Source organism: Oncorhynchus masou, chromosome 5 (genome assembly GCF_036934945.1).
Source record: "Oncorhynchus masou masou isolate Uvic2021 chromosome 5, UVic_Omas_1.1, whole genome shotgun sequence".
In the NCBI taxonomy this organism is placed as follows: Eukaryota; Metazoa; Chordata; class Actinopteri; order Salmoniformes; family Salmonidae; genus Oncorhynchus; species Oncorhynchus masou.
In genome coordinates, this window is record NC_088216.1 from 27,729,438 (window position 1) to 27,742,711 (window position 13,274).

General features: G+C 41.5%; 1 protein-coding gene across 2 annotated transcripts in view; it reads left to right on the forward strand.

The window, feature by feature from the left end:
- LOC135539043 (uncharacterized) overlaps positions 1-13,274 on the forward strand; it is a 39,132-nt gene that overhangs the window by 608 nt on the left and 25,250 nt on the right. The window lies entirely within an intron of this gene.

Below are 13,274 nucleotides of genomic sequence, written 5' to 3' on the forward strand. Positions count from 1 at the left end.
ATACAGTTGAAGTCAGAAGTTTAGATACACTTAGGTTGGAGTCATTAAAACTCGTTTTTCAACCACTCCACACATTTCTTGTTAACAAACTATAGTCTTGGCAAGTCGGTTAGGACACCTACTTTGTGCATGACACAAGTCATTTTTCCAACAATTGTTTACAGACAGATTATTTCCCTTATAACTCACTTTATCACGCTTCTGATAGGCTAATTGACATAATTTGAGTCAATTGGAGGTGTACCTGTGGATGTATTTCAAGGCCTACCTTCAAACTCAGTGTCTCTTTGCTTGACATCATGTGGAAAATCAAAAGAAATCAGCCAAGATCTCAGAAAGAAATGTGGAGACCTCCACAAGTCTGGTCCATCCTTGGGAGCAATTTCCAAATGCTTGAAGGTACTACGTTCATCTGTACAAACAATAGTACGCAAGTATAAATAACACGAGACCACGCAGCCATCATACCGCTCAGGAAGGAGACGCATTCTGTCTCCTAGAGATGAATGTACTTTGGTGCGAAAAGTGCAAATCAATCCCAGAACAACAGCAAAGGACCTTGTGAAGATGCTGGAGGACGAGACCAATAAAACGAGACCTATATTGACATAACCTGAAATAACCTGCTCCAAAACCGCCATAAAAAAAGCCAGACTACGGTTTGCAACTGCACATGGGGACAAAGATTGTACTTTTTGGAGAAATGTCCTCTGGTCTGATGAAACAAAAATAGAACTGTTTGGCCAATGACCATCGTTATGTTTGGAGAAAAAAAGGGGAGGCTTGCAAGCCGAAGAACACCAGCCCAACCATGAAGCACGGGGGTGGCAGCATCATGTTGTGGGTGTGTTTTGCTGCAGGAGGGACTGGTGCACTTCACAAAATAGATGGCATCATGAGGAAGGATTTGGTCTATTTTCACCAACGAGGTATTGTACACACATCGTTTGTGGCCGGTGTGTGCTTGTTTCCTACAGCTTTGACAGTGCAAATGAAAGTAGTTGTCGCGCTTGGCTTGCACGTGCAAATTCAGCACACACAACATTCTATAATAGAATTGTGTTATTTGGCGTGTGAGGTTAATAGCTTATTTAACGCGTCAAATAGTGATATATGTATAATTTTTGACAAGCAAAGACACAAACAGCGTTCAATGTGCCTCACCTTAATAATTTTGTCCATTTTCACCTCTTAATTTCGCATACTATTCTAACTTGGTGGTGCACATGTAGCCTATAACCTGTTTTAGAGAAATGTCAATGAATATTGTAAGAGCTTTCATTGTGTGTTTATATTCCCCATTTATTGATTCTATAGTTCTAACATGTTGTACAGGGAGAACACTGTAAAAATGGCCCATGTTCTGAATTCTGTCGCTGTACATTTCAAAAGTGTGAACAACTAGTTATATCGACAACGTCTGTCGTCGCTCGCTAATTAATGTCTTAATCGAAATTACGGATTGCCTCTTATACCATAGTTTGTACATCTCAATTGTCAGTAGAAACCACATTTGTTTAAGCAAGTCAGCCATATCATCTATGTTTTTTCTGTAAAGAAAGTAAATGAGGCTGAATTAACTGTTTTGCTGCCAGACAAGACTCCGCTGTCAGCCAGGTGTAGCAGTGGTAAGGCGTTGGGACAGCTTTCTGTAGGCCCTAACATTTTGTGTGCACCGTTTGTCACCGTTATAGTGCAATTCATGTATTGTTTAATCTTGTGTTGTGGCTTCCTGGCATGCATCCCACATTTTGTTTTTGTTTGCCCCACCAAGATGTACATGCTAAAATTGCCACTGCTAACCACCATATAAAAAATCCCACTCCATCTCCTGCAAGGTTCAAGTTATGTCTTTGCTGCGTCTTTGCCTTTGCTGTGTTGGTGGTGTATGTTTACATGTTGTGTAGCTTCAGGCCATCATACTGAGCAAAATTGTCAAAGATGGATGTGTTACTTTGTTGCCTTCATCTTCTGCGGTAAACCATCCCTATAATAACGTACCCTGGTTGCCCAACAATGATTGAGCCCTCAGGCCATGTGAGTAATGCCATTACAAAACGGCAGCCTCGGCACCCCAGAAAACATGTCCACATTGGCCTAATGCGGGCTAAAATATTGGCCACATGTAGGCTGCCAACATTTCTATTTAATAGAAATGTATTTGAGTTATTAATTACAATTTAATTAAACGTCTGTATCAGAAACACAACCAAGTTGTTGCATCATACATATGTTTATAAAAGAGAAACTGTTAAGTTTTTCATACGGGTCTTTATAAATAATGGGGCCAATATGCGACATTCAGATCAACAATTCAAAATGGTTTCAAACCCCCCAAATTATTATTTTTATGCAGTTCCACATACAGTACCAGTAGAAAGTTTTGACAAACCTACTCATTTAAGGGTTTGTCTTTTATTTTTACTATTTTCTACATTGTAGAATAATAGTGAAGACATCAAAACTATGAAATAACACATATGGAATCATGTAGTAACCAAAAAAGTGTTACACAAATCAAAATATATTTTAGATTATTCAAAGTAGCCACCGTTGTCCTTGATGACAGCTTTGCAGCTTTTGACACAATGCCCACTTAGCCTGGAAGCCAGCCGCAACAATGTGTTAGAGGAAACACCGTACGCCTGGAGACCGTGTCAGCGTGCACTGCTCCCGCCCCCCACAGGAGTCACTAGTGCGTGATGGGACAAGGACATCCCTGCCGGCCAAACTCTCCCCTAACCCGGACGGTCCTGGGCCAATTGTGCACCGCCCCATGGGTCTTCCGGTATTGGCCGGCTGCAACAGAGCATGGACTCTGACTAAGAATCTCTAGGACAATTTAAAAGATTTTACTGAGTTACAGTTCATCTGAGGAAATCAGTCAGTTGAAATCAATTCCGTAGGCCCTAATCTATGGATTTCACATGACTGGGAATACAGATATGCATCTGTATTTGTGTTCGTTGTCCGTAGTGTATGCCTGCCCATACAAGTGGTCTGCGGTTGTGAGGCCGGTTGAACAAACTGCCAAATTCTCTAAAACTATGTCGGAGGCGGCTTATAGTAGAGCAATTCATATTAAATTCTCTGGTAACAACTCTGGTGGACATTAATGCAGTCAGCATGCCAATTGCATGCTCCCTCAAAACTGCTGTGGCATTGTGTTGTGTGACAAACTGCACATTTTAGAGTTGCCTTTATGGTAGAAAATGACAAGATCATGTTTTAATACTGTTTATGCATCGAATAAGGTTTCTCAGTACTCCCTTATCTGTGTCTGTGTGAACTGAGCTGGGTTCTGGGATTTAGGCTAGCAACTGATTCCATAGATTGAATTGGTGTTAGTGTACTGTGAGGTACCAGGGAGGAGATGGCTCTGGTATGGGCAGCTGATAAGAAGAACCTTGTCTTAGGGGCCAAACTCTGGTTTATATACAATTAGAACAGTTTTCACAGCAAATGCTATCTGGCTGGGAGATATTCCTTTCCTTTCTCACAAAACTTCACCTTTGACCCATTCCACACATCTGTAGTTTGCCATGTACTCAGAAGGATGTGCTTAGTCTATAAAAGCTGTATCCCAACTCTGCTCATTGGGATACAACCTTTTTAGCAGATGTTATTGCCAGTGTAGCGAAATGCTTGTGTTCTTAGCCCCAACAGTGCATTTTGTGCAGGACACGAAATGTTACATAGTTACACTGCATTTTGAAGATCTCTATACAAAAAAACTGCCTGACAGCTAGATCCATGATTCTTACAAGGTTCAATGTCTAATTTAACTGATTAATGCTAAATATGATATAACGACAATTTACACTGCCATAAATGCAAGGACTGAAAAGTCATGTTTAATGTCACACGATTTTGGATAAATCCAAACATGATAAAAGGGTTTTAAACTAACTTGTGAATTTTATTAAGCTTAGCTATGTCGTGTCTTTGGCTATGTTGTGTCTTTGGATTAAGTGATATGACATGCTCTTCTATAAAATCCTTTCTCTATAATTAATTACCTGATTGAGCGAATCATGTAAATGTAATTAACTAGATAGTCGGGGCACCACAAAATAATATTGATAGAGCAGTTATCTTCCAAATAAACTCTTAAAGACCTAGTAATATTTTACATCAATAGCAGTCAATATTAATCATCACCTTATTTCAGTCTCATCTGAAAGTTGTAAATTCTTGGTTATCTTCACGAACCCTGGCTAACAAGTTGAATCAGCAATACAAAATTGGGTAAAATTATTTATTTACTAAATACCCAACGAATCACACAGAATTACATTAACACAGAATGAACCATACATTGATTACAAATTATGTCATAAAGGAAAACGTCTCTAGCGGACGGAACAGATAACGGCTGGTTACCCAAAGAAAGTGGGTTGGGTTTGAGTGAAAGAGCGGGAAGACTGAAGAACAAAGGGAGAAGCGATGTCTCTATCGGGCCATAGGCAGATACTCTATCGTAAATACAGAATCTTATGCATTCTGAATTACCGCCCATTTGGAAAAGGAAAATGCAATAAATATTTACTCTGAGCTGCGCTTCGGTAAGTTGGTCGTAGATGCTGGTCGTGTTGGCCAACAGAGATATTCCTGTCCTCGGAAGAATGTCTCTGGGGGTAAATTGGATATGTTGTATTAACGTTGTTGTGTGGTAGACGGGATACTCTGTTCGTCCTTTCCTAGCCCACATTTACAGTGGCCTCTGCTAACTCAACGGCTAGGAGGTATCACTTCTGTAGCGAATAAGAGTGCAAACTTCATACCATTCACAACCAAAGCTCACGCTGAGGTTGGCTTCATTCTGTAGTTATTATCTGAACCCTTTTGACATCGGATCGTCATCCTAATGTACCCGGAACAGAAAGTTATATTGTCATCAAGGCTTTATATAGGAAGGGAGAGGAGGGTGTGTTTCATAGTTTATAACCAATGTCTCTTCACGTGGGCGGGCCACTGAATCGGGCCTAATTCACTCATGCAAACCCAATTATCACATTTTAGAAGATAAAATCACATTTCATCCCCTCCCAAATAATTTCATATTCAAACATTTAAATTGCACAACAATTCCATGTGAATCTGGACTTTCATGTGTAGACTTTCCACTGTACCGTTTATGTCATCCTATCATTGATGAGAATGTCTCAGATGACAGACATCGGACGGACACCATATTCATTAAGTACCAACGCATAAGTTCAACTGGTTGGATTACCAAAATATGGTTCATTTCCCCCACCTTTTGATGTTCCCAGAATCTCTGTTTAACAAAGGCTATTCAAGAGTCCCTCTGTAGAGTCAAGAGAGAGGGAAGAGAGAAAGGTATTTATGGGGGGGGGTCATAAACCTTACCCACAGGCCAACGTCATGACAGCTATAATACCCCCTTATATCTTAATAATGACTTTGGCATTATTACAGCTGTAACAAGTTGTCCAGTGTAGAAAATGGGGTCAATAGGGTCATGTTTGCTGGGACAGTACACAGTTTCCAAGTTCATACATGAATTTGGTATCTCACACTGTGCCAAAGTTGTAAAAAAGAGGAATCGAGAGGAGAATTCAAAAAGTTGGGCAGTGTGTGCACCCTTTATCCGTCATTGTCGGTAAATAGACAGATTAGGCAGGTTGAAACAGGGCAAAGGGAAACCGGTATTATTGTTGAATTAGCCAATCCTCTGTTTGTTCTCTGGAAAGTACTGTGAAGTAGGCATGATCTTCTTGGAATGTACAAGAGACTCCCTGCAGCTGCATCCTTCCTTAACCAGACACTATTGTATAAGGGAGACAGGAAAGGACATGAAAGGAAAGGGGAAGGTAGCACTTAAACAAGCATAATTCCTCCAAATATGTATATACAGTATCATTCAAAAGTTGGACGCACCTACTCATTGAAGGGTTTTTCTTTATTGTAGAATAATATAGAGGATATCAAAACATATGGAATCATGTAGTAACCAAAAAAAAGTGTTTAACAAATCCAAATATATTTCAGATTCTAGATTCTTAAAAGTACTCACCCTTTGCCTTGACAGCTTTGCACGCTCTTGCCATTCTCTCAACCAGCTTCACCTGGAATGCTTTCTAACAGTATTGAAGGAGTTCCCACAGATGCTGGGCACCTGAGGATAGGTGATTGTGGATGTCAGGTTTATCTGATGCAGCGCTCCATCACTCTCTTTCTTGGTCAAATAGCCCTTACACAGCCTGGGGGTGTGTTTTGGGTCATTGTCCTGTTGAAAAACAAATTATATTCCCACTAATGCAAACCAGATGGGATGGAATATCTCAGCAAAATGCTCTGGTAGCCATGCTGGTTAAGTGTTAATTGAATTCTAAATAAATCACTGACAGTGTCACCAGCAAAACACCCCCACACCTCCTCCACGTTTCACTGTGGGAACAACACATGCAGAGATCATCCATTCACCTACTCTGCATCTCTCAAAGACAAAGACAAAGACACTGCGATTGGAACAAAACATCTCGAATTTGTACTCATCAGACCAAAGGAGAGCTTTCCACCGGGTCTAATGTCTATTTCTCATCTTTCTTGGCCAAAGCAAGTCTATTCTTCTTATTGGTGTCCTTTAGTAGTGGTTTCTTTGCACCAAATTGACCATGAAGGCCTGATTCACACAGGTTCCTCTGAACAGTTGATGTTGAGATGTGTCTGTTACTTGAACTCTGAAGTATTTATTTGGGCTCCAATCTGAGGTGCAGTTAACTCTAATGAACTGGGATGGAAAAATGACGTATTTACCAGATTTGTTTGATATTAATAGTTAGCCATTAATACTTAACACATAGAAAGATATTTCTGTCCTGCTAATGCTGTGCTTTTATTGTCTCCAATCTAGTTCCCTGCAGCTAATCTGGGAGTATGGTCACTAGAGATGGCTTGAGATGACAAATGAGTTTGACTCTATTGCATAAACACAAATGTGTTTAGCTAGAGATAGCTAAGGAGTAGAACAATCTCTCATTGTCTCAAAATGATCCTTGCAACTGGGAAACTAAGCCAGGGTGGGGTTAAGACAACCACCCCGTGCAGATAATGACTGGATGAACCCAGAGTGGCAAATGACGCCCCAATCTGCATGAGGGGTGGAACCAACCATGACTAAGCATTCTTTGTGTCAGCTATATAAATAACTCTGCATTTGTGTACATACTGTTGGGTTGACGAGTTTTGTTATTGCAAAAATGAATTAAATACAGATGTTTATCTGAAGAAATTACAAAGTCTCTCTCAGTATGAATTTCACCGACAAAATGTATCCTCTACAGCAGAGGTAACTCTGTGTCTTATAGCGCTTGATTGTTTTTGCGACTGCACTTGAAGAAACTTTAAAAAGAAAATCCTTATTGATTGACCTTCATGTCTTCAAAGTAATGGACTGTTGTTTCTCTTCATGTTTAAGCTGTTCTGCCATAATATGGACTTGGTCTTTTAACTAATAGGGCTATCTTATGTATGCCACCACTACCTTGTCACAACACAACTGATTGGCTCAAATGCATTAAGAAGGAAAGAAATTCCACAAATGAACCTTTAACAAAGCACCCCTGTTATTAGGAATGCAGTCCATGTCACTACCTCATGGGGCTGATTGAGAGAATGCTAAGAGTGTGCAAAGCTGTCATCTAGGCAAAAGGTGGCTACTTTGAATAATGACATTTAATACACTTGTCGGCTACTACATGATTCCATGTATTATTTCATAGTTTTGATATCTTCATTAATATTCCAAATGTAGAAAATATATTCTGGAATGAGTAGGTGTGTCCAAACTTTTGACTGATACTGGATATACAGTTGAAGTCGGAAGTTTACTTACACCTTCACCAAATACATTTAAACTCAGTTTTTAACAATTCCTGACATTTAATCATAGAAAATGTCCCTGCCTTAGGTCAGTTAGGTTCAGCACTTTATTTTAAGAATGTGAAATGTCAGAATAATAGTAGAGAAAATTATTTATTTCAGCTTTTATTTCTTTCATCACATTCCCAGTGGGTCAGAAGTTTAAATACACTCAACTAGTATTTGGTAACATTGCCTTTAAATGGATTAACTTGGGTCAAACGTTTCGGGTAGCCTTCCACAAGCTTCCCACAATAAGTTGGGTGAATTTTGGCCCATTCCTCCAGACAGAGCTGGTGTAACTGAGTCAGGTTTGTAGGCCTTGCTCGCACACACTCTCTCAGTTCTGCCCACAAATCTTCTATGGGATTGAGGTCAGGGCTTTGTGATGGCCACTCCACTACCTTGACTTTGTTGTCCTTAAGCCATTTTGCCACAACTTTAAGTATGCATTGTCCATTTGGAAGACCCATTTGCGACCAAGCTTTAACTTCCTGACCGATCTTGATGTTTCTTCAATATATCCACAAAATAAACATCCTCTCACTGTCAATTGTGTTTCTTTTCAGCAAACTTAACATGTGTAAATATTTGTATGAACATAACAAGATTCAACAACTGAGAAATAAACTGAACAAGTTCCACAGACATGTTACTAACATAAATGGAATAATGTGTCCCTGAACAAAGCGGGGGTCAAAAAAAAGAAGTAACAGTTATTATCTGGTGTGGCCACCAGCTGCATTAAGTACTGCAGTGCATCTCCTCCTCATGGACTGCACCATATTTGCCAGTTCTTACTGTGAGATGTTACCCCACTCTACCACCAAGGCACCTGCAAGTTCCCAGACATTTCTGGGGGGAATGGCCCTAGCCCTCACCCTCTGATCCAACAGGTTATTTGCTGGCCATGGCAGAACACTGACATTCCTGTCTTGCAGGAAATCACACACAACGAGCAGTATGGCTGGTGGCATTGTCATGCTGGAGGGTCATGTCAGGATGAGCCTGCAGGAAGGGTACCACATGAGGAAAGAGGATGTCTTTCCTGTAATGCAGAGTTGTTTGCAATGACAACAGGCTCAGTCCGATGATGCTGTGACACACCGCCACAGACCATGACGGACCCTCCACCTCGAAATCGATCCCCCTCCAGAGTACAGGCCTCGGTGTATCGCTCAGTCCTTCGACGATAAACGTGAATCCTACCATCACCCCAGGTGAGACAAAACCTTGTCTCGTCAGTGAAGAGCACTTTTTGCCAGTCCTGTCTGGTCCAGCGACAGTGGGTTTGTTTCCATAGGTGACGTTGTTGCCGGTGATATCTGGTGAGTGCCTGCCTTACAACAGGTCTACAAGCCCTCAGTCCAGCCTCTCCCATCCTATTGCGGACAGTCAGAGCACTGATGGAGGGATTGTGCGTTCCTGGTGTAACTCGGGCAGTTGTTGTTGCCATCCTGTACCTGTCCCGCAGGTGTGATGTTTGGATGTACTGATCTGATGCAGGTGTAGTTACACATGGTCTGCCACTGCGAGGATGATCAGCTGTCCGTCCTGTCTCCCTGTAATGCTGGGTTAGGCGTCTCACAATACGGACATTGCAATTTATTGCCCTGGCCACATCTGCAGTCCTCATGCCTCCTTGCAGCATGCCTAAGGCACGTTCACACAGATGAGCAGGGACCCTGGGCATCTTTCTTTTGGTGTTTTTCAGAGTCAGTAAAAAGTCCTCTTTAGTGTCCTAAGTTTTCTTAACTGTGACCTTAATTGCATACCGCCTGTAAGCTGTTAGTGTCTTAATGACCGTTCCACAGGTGCATGTTAATTAATTGTTTATGGTTCATTGAACAAGCATGGGAAACAGTGTTTAAACCCTTTAAAATGAAGATCTGTGTCACGACTTCTGCCGAAGTCTGTTCATCTCCTTGTTCGGGCGGTCGACATCACCGGTCTTCTAGCCATAGCCGATCCATTTTTCATGTTCCATTTGTTTTGTCTTGTTTTCACACTCACCTGGTTTCAATTCCCTAAATTACATGTTGTATATTGTCCTTGTCAGGAATTGTTTGTTGTATGTATTTGTGCCAAGTATGTTATGGTGTGCGACGGGTTTTTACCCACTTTCTTTATTTTTTATGTTGGTTTTCGGAGTTTGTAAGCGTTTATTAAATAACTCCATTTATACTAATTTCGTTCTCCTGCGCCTGACCTCCCTGCCACCAGCACGCACCCCATCACAATCTGTGAAATCATTTGGATATTTACGAATTATCTTTGAAAGACAGGGTCCTGAAAAGGGGCTGTTTTCTTTTTTTGCTGGGTTTATATTGTAGAAGTATGCACATGGTGAAATACACACGTACACACACTCAGTTCCCATATAAAATTACCTGAAGTGCAGTGCAGGCTGTGACCTTGGTAAATGGATATGTTCCATTTGTTTGAGCACAGCATGCGACTGTTGAGCCACTCTGGGATAGGTTACATAGATCTGTATGTCTGTCTCTCATTCTCTGATGATATCTACGTTCAAACCTACAGTTTGCAGAGGTTTGTGGTATTTCTAATATCAACCCAGCAGCAGCCTGTTGGTGTTTATCTCACCTCAGCCGTGTGAATAGCTCAGTGGATGGCCTTGGCAGCCGCCCAACGCAAAGCTCTGTTGATGTGTGTTCCTCCGACTGTCACCTCAAGCTTTGCTCAGCAACAAACCTCGTTCTGACAGGGAGACAAACCCCATTGGCTGCTGTTGAACTAGTTGAAGCCCGTTTCTGACAGGTTGTGAAATTCCATTAGTTTACTTTTCAGACAGAGACACTTTGAGGTTGTTCAAAGCAGCACCGTCCGGAAAGAGAAATTGAGCGTGTGCCACGTGGAACAACAGTGACAGAATGTTTCAGGTTTCATTTTCGATACCTATTGAAAAGGATGTTTAATTTACTCCACCTACTTCCTAAGAACTACATATAAGACAATAGAACATTTACCAGATAAAGAGTGTGTGCTTTGGGTTGTGTCTAGGAATAGAGGGAAAACTTCCTCTAGGCCACTTATGTTTCACGATCTAGGCCAAGACGTTTCACGATGCTAGTATCTAAACCAAAGTAGATCATTTTATAGATAGGCCTACAATTTCATATTGAAGCTTATCATGAATGGGCACCCTTGTAACTGTGTGCCTAATGTAGCAAAATGTTTTCCTTGGGGTAAGTTGAGCCATTGGTTGAGCCAACGACAAGTTGATTAAAAAGTGTTTCCTTACCAGGTGTAATGCAAGACATTATCACTGGGATATGACGTAACAATAGGGCCTGGCCTATGTTGTGTTAAAAAAAGTACAAGGTTTTTGTTACTGCAGGTGTTAAGCCTCTGCTAAAAGATGCTTAAAAGACAAAAAAAAAGCAATTGTGATTGTTTTGAATTGTGTTTGGGAAATTAAGATAGACATGGTTTTAAAAAGGTGAGTCAACAAGATGCCCCACACATCAACGTGTCACGCGGTTTACTTTCCCCCTTCAGGAACCGATCTGAGCTCAAAACAAGAACAACACACTTTTAAACCCCAGTGCCATTGTCAGCGATTAGGGTGTAATATGTTTGTCCTGGCGTATTTGTTTTGGTTGCCTACACCAGGGAGATATTCATAGATAATAAACAACACTGCTGATGAAAGTAGCCAGCCGTTCTCCTGAGAGATGGCTTCAGTCTCAGGGTCACAAATGGTGTGGGAACATTGATGGAGCAGGGAGGCCATTTTCTCATCAGCAGCATCCCTGGGAGGAAACAGTTTATCCTAATGTGATGTTCTCTCTAATGGACAAGTTCATCAATCCTGAAGGGTAATAGTTTTATTCGGTGCTATGAAATGGGCTAATGAGCTGCCCGGCACTTTGTTATAAGGAATCTTGTGTGCGAGGTGACATTGTCACCTTGCCTCACCGCCATAACGAGCGACTTTGCAGTGGTGACTGGTGGAGATGATCAGAGCGGCATATTGGTGGAGTGAGTAGTGGTGAAAGTCATTTGCGGGTGGCTGGCTTGGGGAGTCTTTGGGAAAGGCGACACGTGGTCGCTATTCAATCACAGTTGGTATCCAGGTTTCCAGAAAAAGTCGAAACCATTGTTCTTTAACAAAATTAGACTCAACTGTATATCAAAGAAATAAGATAGTGTAGACCCCACTCCAGACACAAACATTGACCAAACACCAACACCTAATCGGACTGTTTGCTTTTCTTGGCAAAGAAAACAAATCTGTGTTGTCTGTGGTGATACCGTACTTTGATACAGAGCAGAAGAGAGGCATATCTGCTCCTGTCTGCTGTAATCAATAGAGGAACTGTCTGTCTCACTAGTCCTCGGTCATGTCTACACTTGACACTTACATGTGACTTCTGCTATCAGAATCAAAGATCGCATTGAAAAGACTGGTCTGGACGCACAAAAGTCGCTTTGTTGTCTGATTGTGATCAGATCTTGAATGCATTGGGTACAGATTTCTCCTCTGTCTGGATGCAGTCACGCTACTAAAAACGCATACAGTGGGCAATGTCATCAGCACCCCTCTCACAATTCTCAGGAAATGAGTTTTGGGGCCCGAGAGGCTCCTTTTCATCATAACGTTGGAGGAAATACATTCTTAGCCTGTGAGGAACATGTTTGCTGGCCTGAAATGCAAACCCTTTTGCAATCCCTTTAGCATTGCTTGCTAGCTTGATACAGAGGTTAGCTGGCTAGTTAGCTACAGTAGTAAGCTACTGCCATCAGTTGTGTTATCATATTTAGCCTATTCCAGTTTGTAGAATGCATACTGGCCTTTGAATATAGTGCAGGACAAGGGAATCCGGACACGGTAGACACATTTAGATGTAGACGCATGATGCGTTCGGAATGCCATGATCACAATACTAAAGCTGAATGAACGGTTAAGTCTAGACCTCGTTCTTTTGAAAGTAAAAGTGAACGCCTTCTGCGGTCACTGAAGTGTAGACTCCTCCAGGTCTGCACACCTTCACATTCCCTCTGAAGCGCCCTTTCTCCTCCCTAACAACATCTGCAGGGGTGAAATCAAGAGTGTTGCAAACAGAACGCCTCGAGGAGTATCATGGAGGAGTGTTCTCTTTACTGCACCATTTGGCCATATTTTATGGGTGAGATAATGGCTTGCGTCTGAAATGGCAGTCATCTTCCCAGGTTAGTAATTTGTAGATTGTGTGTGATGCCAGCAAACAAGCATCGACACAGATTGCGGGCACTGATTCAAATGAATTGCGAAATTATATTTGTAATTGGGAGTAAGATTTACGTCAATAGCTCAACTCCCTGCCAAATTGTCACGGTATCATAAGAAGATGGCTTATGAATCCGAGAGGGTACGTCATATAAAT